Genomic DNA, 9,392 nt, shown 5'->3' with positions numbered 1-9,392 from the left:
CTTACAGGAACAGACTACGGCTATGAGTGAACAATTGATGACCTTGAATCCTGAAATAAGTAGTTCTGTTCAATGTAATGAGAACCTGGCTGAGAAAGAATCCACAGCTGAGCCGGAAATGATAACCAAAGAAGAGGAGAAGACAAAACAAGAAAGAGAAGAACTGAAATGGGAAAATATTGTCCAGAAGCTGACATCTGTGGAATATAAACAAGGAGACTATTGGACTGAACCTACTACAAATCTACGAAAGATCCAGAAGATGAAAGTGGAGGCCCTGGGAATTTATGAAATCAAGGAATTTAAAATAAAGAAGTATAATTGGGGCCTCCACATAGACTCTGACTTTGATTATGTTCAAAATTCATGCCTTGTGGAAATTCCTCAGCAGTTGCTTGCAAATATGGGAAGAGATTTTGGACTGATTGTGAAAGAACTCTTTCGAGACGTGAAGACCGACATAAAGGATTGCCAACTAGGCCGGCGGAGAGGGACTGAAAGAGATTTGAGAGCCTCGGACGTAAGGAATCCGGGCTAATAATTGCTATTTTGGACATGTTTTCGGAAGGGACACAAACCGGGGAAGGGAGGGAGGGAAGAATCTAGTTTCAACAACACTTAAGACTATGGGATTTAGCTAACAAGATTATTATTTAAGACAAAATGGGAAATCGTTGGAAGGGAACTGAGGTCCAACTTAAAATAAATTTAATTTTGCTTTTTATATATATATATATATATATAAAGGACTAATATTAAGATGGATAAGGAAATGCCAATTTGCTGATACAAATTTGGGAATAGGGATGCAAGGGAGGGGGTGGGGGGGAAGTCAATGACCAGGGTTAGAAAATAAGTTTTTTCTGGAAACTATATATGTTTGTTGTTTTACTTTTCTGTTTGTTTGTTTTTATGTTTTTTTGTGTTTTTGTCTTTGTCTATATAAAATGTGAAAACCCAATAAAAATTTTATAAAAAAAAAAAAAAGCCAACCGGCTGTGGGTGAAACTGGAGAAGTGTCAGTTTCATACCAAGGAGGTGGAGTTCCTGGGGTACCGCCTGTCAGACAAGGGATTGACTATGGATCCCGGGAAGGTCCAGGCAGTGCTGGAATGGAAAACACCCAAAACAAAGAAGGATGTGCAGAGGTTTCTAGGGTTTGGGAACTTTTATCATAAGTTCATCCGAAACTTTGCTCACCTGACAGCGCCTATTACAGACTGTCTCAGCAGTAAGAAGAAATTCGCTTGGACTGAGGAGGCGGAGCGAGCATTTGAGGAGCTGAAAAGGGCCTTCTCCTCTGAAGAACAACTTCTACATGTGGATTTACAAAAAAAACTGAGAGTCGAAACAGACGCATCAGACAGAGCCATAGGGGCGGTGCTTCTTCTGCAGCCAGGGAAGGAGGGGTCAGAATGGAGACCGTGTGCCTTTTTTTCGCGAAAGCTGAACAAATCTGAGAGGAATTACACGGTGTATGACCGAGAATTACTTGCCATTCATGAGGCTTTCCGGAAGTGGAGGCACCTGCTAATTGGCGCACAACATAAGGTGCAAGTGTGCACTGACCACAAGAACCTAGAGTATTGGAGAACAGCACGAGTGCTCAACCAACGGCAGTTGAGATGGGCCCAGGAGTTCTCCAAATTTAACTTTGAGATTTGTTACGTGCCAGGCCTAGAGAACGTTAGGGCGGACGCTCTCTCACGCAAACCTGAATATTTGGAGGGGGAGGGAGCACCCGAAGAAAGACATGTTATTCCAGAGGACCGCTGGGTGTGTGGGGCGGCATTGGTGGGGCAAAGAGAACTGGTAGAGGGAACGGTGAATGATGAATATGCCCAGGACAAGCTCAGGGGTCTCAGGAGGGAGGGAGATAAACCCGGAGGTTTTGAGGAGAGAAACGGGGCGTTGTATTACAAGGGAGCGTTATATATACCAGAAGGAGAATTGAGGGGAAAGGTACTCAAGCAGCTGCACGATAGCCCCACAGCGGGGCATTTTGGGCAACACAAAACCATGTGGCTGGTTACCAGGGAATTTTGGTGGCCCAAGGTCAGGGAAGATGTGCGGGAGTATGTGAGAGGGTGTGACCAATGCCAGCGAGCCAAAGGGGAGAGGCGGGCGCCGGCGGGGTTATTAGAACCGCTACCCACACCTGAAAGACCATGGGAAGCAGTGGCAATAGATTTCATGACTGATCTGCCAAAATCCAGAGGGAAAACAGCCATCATGGTTGTGGTAGACCTTTTAACCAAAATGGCCCACTTTATAGCCTGCTCACATGCTGTCACGGCAGAAGAAACAGCTAAATTGTTTGTAGAAAATGTGTTTAGGTTGCATGGCGCCCCCTTGAGGGTGGTTTCAGACCGCGGGAAACAATTTACTTCCAGGTTCTGGAGGAAGCTCATGAGCTTACTGCATGTAGAGGTCAATTTTTCGACTGCCCGGCATCCTGAAACCAACGGGCAGGCGGAAAGAGCCAATGGCATACTCCAGCAATATTTGAGGTGTTATGTCAATGACAGAGAGAATGATTGGGTGGAGAAGCTGGCGTTGGCGGAATTTGCCTACAACAATGCGGAGAACGTGTCCACAGGGATGAGCCCCTTTTTGGCTAATTACGGGTGCCATCCCCGGGCTTTCCCAGGGGGGGAAGGGGAGAACTGGAGCGTTCCAGCTGCCGAACAGTTCGTAGAAGAAATGGAAGCGATCCATCGCCAGCTCCAACTCAACTTAGATAGGGCCAAGGAGGAGTATAAGAGGCAGGCAGACAAAAACAGAAGAGAAGGTGAAACCATTAGGGTGGGGGACCAGGTGTGGCTGTCAACCCAAGGGTTACCATTCAAAGGGGGTTGTAAGAAGTTAAGACCCAAAAGATTGGGTCCCTTTGAAGTCACGCAACAGGTCAACCCAGTGGCTTTCAGACTCCGGTTACCGAACCACATGAAGCTGCACCCAGTTTTCCACAGGTCGTTGCTGTCACCGTATAACGGGGACAGAGAAGGGAGGGTCACTAGGGGGCCAGCAATGGAGGAAAGGGAACACAGCTACCATGTAGCAGAGATCCTCGATTCCAGGTGGAAGGGAGATCAAGTAGAGTATTTGGTAATGTGGGAAGGGGAGCCGGAGTCGGAAAACACCTGGGTCATGGCAGAGGATATCAATGACGAGGTTTTAATAGAAATTTTTCATCAGAGGTTCCCACGTAAACCTCAGCCTGTGGCGAGGTTCCGGAGGGAGTACTTTGCCACCACCGACGAAGAAGAGGAGTTGGAGGGGCTCACAGATTCCGAGGAGGAGTACTCAGCGAGCCGAAACGACGACCGATGGAGGGAGATGTTCGAGACGTCTGAAGATGAAGGGGATTCTTTTTGGGGTTTTACCTCGTCACCGCCCAGAGGAGAGGGAACGGGAGGGGGTGAAGGGGGCCCTGGAGGGGAGGTGGATGTCAGGGAACTGCCATCGGAGGAACAGGTGGGGAAAGGGATCACGGAGGTTGGGAGAGACTCAGCAGCGGAAGCAGGGACCAGCAGGGGGAGAGGTGAGTCTTTGGTGGAAGGTCTCCTGGATGCTGAGGGAGACTCAGCAGCTAAAGCAGGAACCAGCAGAGAAAGAGGGGGATCTCTGAGGGAAAGCGAGCAAAGGGGAGGGCTCAGGGACACGTCCAGCGAGGACAGTGTGGAGGTGTCTGAAGCTCCCATAGGGAGACCCATTCCTCGCCGGAAGCTGTCACGGCATGAGTCCAGAAGACGTGTTTCCGTTAAGGAGCTTTTATGCTGGAAACGTTTCCGAAAATCCCCACTGTCGGAATCTGCAAGTGATTAGAGCAGACATGTTTGAGGAGCTCTGTCACAGACAGAGGTTTGTGGGTTTGCACAAACTCTGAGGGACTACGATTTTACGCACAAGCAGCTCATCATCCCATCACAACTATTATATCCATTTTTATAAACCTTTTTAGCCTTTATTTCAGGGAACTACAAATTTTGAAGGATGTCTGTGTTTCAGTTTGCATATTGTTTCAGAGAGTGCAAATTAGGTAATCATTATAGTAACAATAATTTTATTATTTGTATCCCGCCCACCTGGTTGGGTTGCCCCAGCCACTCCAGCATTTATAAAAACATAATAAAACATTAAACTAAAAGAAAACGTCCCTATCCCTGAAGGGCTGCCTTCAGATGTCTCCTAAAGGTTGTATAGTTACTCATCTCCTTGACATCTGATGGGAGGGTGTTCCATAGGGAGGGTGCCGCTGCCGAGAAGGCCCTCTGCCTGGTTCCCTGTAGCCTCACTTCTCGCAGTGAGGGAACCGCCAGAAAACACTTTGTGCTGGATCTTGGTAGGTTCACCTATACATGCAAACTGAGTAGAATTTCTCTCTATCTCTAGTTAAATATCACAACTCTACATTGTGCTTCATTTAGAGTTGGAACATAAATTTCTCTGTAGCTTGTACTTCTAAGGGGTTAGATTTTGTCTAACCATCCTATGCCACTATTCTAGTGAGTCTTACTTTCTTGTATTAACCCATGTCTCTCATCAGATTACCATGAAACAACGGTCTTTTCTTTTGATTTTCATTTATTTATTTCCCTCATTCAATACCTCTCCAAATCCATTATTATTTGACGCAACATCTCATTAATACAATATGTAATTTGCAAATATGAAAACATGGACTTTTGCCCAGATGTGTGCCTGCTCTTTATTAAGTTTATCATACAATGTTACAGTGTCGTCTTCAAATCTATACACATTTTGCTTCAGTTCAGCCATAATTCAAAGATTCCAAATATTGATCGGTATTGAATGCACTGTGGTGCATCATAGTATCTAAAGGGGAAATTCCAGGGCTGAGTTTAATTATTAGCCACTGCTTTCAAAATCCTAATTGATTAGCTGGTAGCTTGTCAGTTGTTTCTGTTCTTTCATATGCATGGCCATTATCCATAGTAATACATCTAAGGCCACTGTAGCTTATTTCGCCCTGCCCCCTAGCATTAAATCCATGATGGTTCAGGCCTGTCCCACTGCTTCCGATTGTGTCCCTTCTAGATTTAGGCTGCATTCAGATGTGGGGGGTAATTGTGTTCGTTTTACTTGTTAAAATGCTAGCGCTTCTGTCCCAATACCATAGGCTGCGCTAGCTGCTCCGGCGCTCGGGGCAGCGCACGTGCTGTGCACCCGGGGTGGGGCTAGCTGCCCACGGGAGTGGGGCAAGCATCCCAGGGGGGTGGGGCGGCGATGTCACCCCCTTCAGGGATGACACCCGGGGTGGGCTGCACCCCCTGCACCCCCTTCCCTGTCACTGCCTAATCTCCCATCTTTACTTCTATACAGTGGTACCTCGGGTTACATACGCTTCAGGTTACAGACTCCGCTAACCCAGAAATAGTACCTCGGGTTAAGAACTTTGCTTCAGGATGAGAACAGAAATCGTGCAGTGGCAGCACAGCGGCAGCAGGAGGCCCCATTAGCTAAAGTGGTGCTTCAGGTTAAGAATAGTTGACCTCTGGAACGAATTAAGTACTTAACCTGAGGTACCACTGTAGTTCATTGTGGAGCTGGGGCTGGGGAGTAACATGCTTTCCCCCATATGTTGGATAAAATTACATGAAAGAGAAACAAATTAAGTACGTAACCAGAGGTACCACTGCATGAGATTACCTTGTGTTGTGGAACTGTGGCTTTTTGAATATGGCAGCATGTCACGCTAATTTTAAATGGTGGGAAAGAATTGTATGCATGCATCCCACCCTGAATTTTGCCATTGCAAAACGCCCATGATTTTCTGAGCTAATGGGGTTGCAAATGGATGCTTTCCTGGAAATAATTAGCAGAAATGAGTACTAAACTTCCACTAGATTCTAAGAAGTAGGGGGTTGTTGTTTTTTTGTCTTATGAAAATTCACATGAAATGAGCACGTAAGGAAACATTAAGATGGAAGAAAATGACATCTGAATACAGCCCTGGAACCCGGAATGGGCAGGGTTGTGGCTCCGTGCTATTCTAATATAGGTCAAAAATTATTCTGAAGAGTTGAACTCACACAATTCACACAATTTTATAGACCACTAAAAGATTTGGTACAGCCAACCCCCACTTTTTGCCTAGCCATAAAACTACAGTTTGCCAGCTTTTTACTGTAGCTTTAGATTAAAATCTTATACATTACATAGCAGCAAGTCCTACTGATCTCAATGGGATGTTAAACAGAAAAGGGGGAGGATACATTGTAGGCATTATACTAATTTTAATTGAAAATATTCCTCTCAGCCAAGATCATTTAAGAGATATGTAGCTATCTTTTTAATATTCCTAATAACTGGCTCATAATTATAATGTTCTTAAATCCCTGGATACCTTGATATCTTAGTGCATTTTACATTAAACTATCCTTTCATTCTCTGCCCTTAAATTCCCCCTGAAACACCATCCTAATCATTCTGATTTATTTTTAAAACCTGTGTTTTAAATTATCGAAGAATAGAACAACATCGGCAACAACAGTGGTTTTAAGGGACAATATCTCATTCAGGCCACTGATTTTAATGTCATTAGCATACAAATGAGGCCATAATTTTTTCACCTCAGTTCTTCAGTCCATGTGTATCATGATACTTGTGTAGCTAAAGGTTTCAATTACTAGTGTGAAGAGGAGGTGATAAAGGGCATTTTCTCCTTGCAACTATGGCTGTACAAAACTAGTCTGACAGACTGCAAGGATACAACCTTTACTGAAAATTAGATGATTCAAGATTCCTCCCACACACCATTAATTAAATACTTGACACAGTGAAAGATTCCGGGGGCAACAATGTGCATGAATTCAATGACCATGTCACATGTTGATGCATATATAGTTAATTTCAGTTTGCGACAGACTGGAGGATAATCGTGAGTCTACTAAAAGTTTTGGGCACCAGTGAGATACTTGATAAGCATCCAAGAATGATCATTTTAGTTACCGTATTTTTCGCTCTATAAGACGCACCAGACCACAAGACGCACCTAGTTTTTGGAGGAGGAAAACAAGAAGAAAAATATTCTGAATCTCAGAAGCCAGAACAGCAAGAGGGATCGCTGCGCAGTGAAAGCAGCAATCCCTCTTGCTGTTCTGGCTTCTTTGATAGCTGCGCAGCCTGCATTCGCTCCATAAGACGCACACACATTTCCCCTTACTTTTTAGGAGGGAAAAAGTGAGTCTTATAGAGCAAAAAATACGGTATATATCTGGATCAGATATGGCTGTCATGCACAGCATGGAGATGCAGTATTGTCTACAATTATCCAAATGCTTTGGAAATGATAATAAATACCACTTATGAGAAGACAACAAAGTTTTCATTTTCTGACCATTATAAGAACAGCTTTTCAGCATTGTTTTTTAAATTCACACCTTTTATTTAATTCAGAATGACCCTAAGATGGGCATCTCTGTGACCTAGATGGAGAGGTGCCCAGATATTGTGATGGTTGGTGGGTTGTGAGTCTTGGGCAGTGGAGCTGGTCCACTGGGGAGAATGGGGCACAGTCCCACCAACCTCTGTCTATCTTCAGACTGCCCCCTGCCACCTGCTGGGTGGTAGCAGCTGTCTGTCAGTTTCTTCCTGAGACTCAGTATAGCTATTATGGAACTCAGTAGGGAGTTGGATGGGGGCAAAACTAGAATTAGCTCTGCCTGTCATTGGCTCTCATGTCTCTGGCTGGCTCTGGTGCCACCTACTGTTGGCCTCTCTGCACTTTGCCCTACCATTCCCAATAGGTACCAGCCACCAGTGGTCTTGAGAACTCCTCAGTTGTGCCACTGTGTTGTCTGATTGCCCTGTGAACTTTTTTTAATAATGAAAATCATTCACTGCAGAAAAACTGGATTTTGTGATCTGTATGAACAATGCAAATTGTACAAATCTCCATTACCTAGGTTGCGGGGTGTGTTTTTTCTTTCTTGCTGTTTTGCTATGACACTGAAGCATCCAACGCTGGAAAATCTTATTCAACTACATCTATAGTTCCTAAGATTTCAGTAGGCATTGCCTATGTGTGTTGAAACAAATCCACATATACCTAAGGGCTAGATGTCATTTTAAAAAGCAACTTTCCATGCCCTTTTAATCTCATTACAACCCCCCCCCCCCCGTTCGTAACACGCACACTGGTCTGGATGTGAGACATGCCAATAGGTGCTCATGTGTGGCCTTTAGTATTGAACTAATTGCTTTGTGGTTGCAGGGTTGCAGGGTTTTGTGGATAGAGCTGGTCCTGGTGAGAGGGGACAGGATTTCACCTAGTTTTTCTAGTAGTAGTAATTATTATTATTATTTCTTCTTCTTCTTCTTCTTCTTCTTCTTCTTCTTCTTCTTCTTCTTCTTCTTCTTCTTCTTCTTCTGTTGTTTTTGTTGTTATGCTGCACATCTGACTGGGTTACCTCAGCCACTCTGGGTGGCTCCCAACAAAAAATAGTAAGCTGGAATCCAGGAGTACTCCCGGATCACAAACTTGATCTTTCAGCGGGAGTGTAGGTAAAAAAGAAGAAAAAAGAAGAAAAAGGATTTGTCCACAGACAGCTTTCCGGGTCATGTGGCCAGCATGACTAAAGCACTTCTGGTACAATGGAACACTGTGACAGAAAGCAGAGCGCATGGAAACACAGTTTACTTTCCTGCTGCAGAGGTACTTATTTATCTACTTGCACTGGCATGCTTTCAAACTGCTAGGTTGGCAGGAGCTGGGACAGAGCAATGGGAGCTCACTCTGTCACAGGGATTTGAACCGCTGACCTTCTGATCGGCAAGCCCAAGAGGCTCAGTGGTTTAGATCACAGTGCCACATGCATCCCTTATAGCGGGAGTGTAACCCCTCCTAGAACAGGATGTATACCTAATTCCTAGGTATGGAAACCACCCACCCACAGCACTGCTGTCTTGTCTGGATTCAGCCTCAGCTGTGTAATGTGTACTCTTTTATTCCCAAGTAGCTCTTTTCATGTATAAGAAATAGATGCCATCATGTAACATCACCTGTAGTGTTCTCATAAAATCGTCCTTATCACCGCACATCATCAGGCAGGCTATGCCGGTACAGGACTGAAATTTCACAAAAAACATGGCCTATTGGCCTATGCTTGTGGTACACCTAATGTTTTTCCTTCTGAAGTTTTCTTCTTTTTAAATAGCTTCTTTATTAATCCACTTACCTTGTTATGTCTGTAGATGGTTTTAATCTCCTCTGTGAGAAACCCTCTCCAGCTATATTAGAACTTGTTTTTAAGAACTGGTGCTGGCAGAATATCTTTGTCACTGTTGATTCAGCGTGTAATTGCAAGATAAGTAAATGGTAGCAAGTAATGGAATACACTTTTTGTTCATTCATCCTTAACTTATAC

This window comes from Podarcis vaucheri (assembly GCF_965113315.1).
Source record: "Podarcis vaucheri genome assembly, chromosome: 5".
Taxonomy (NCBI): Eukaryota; Metazoa; Chordata; class Lepidosauria; order Squamata; family Lacertidae; genus Podarcis; species Podarcis vaucheri.
The sequence above is the reverse complement of the archived record's forward strand: the minus strand, read 5'-3'. Positions refer to the sequence as shown.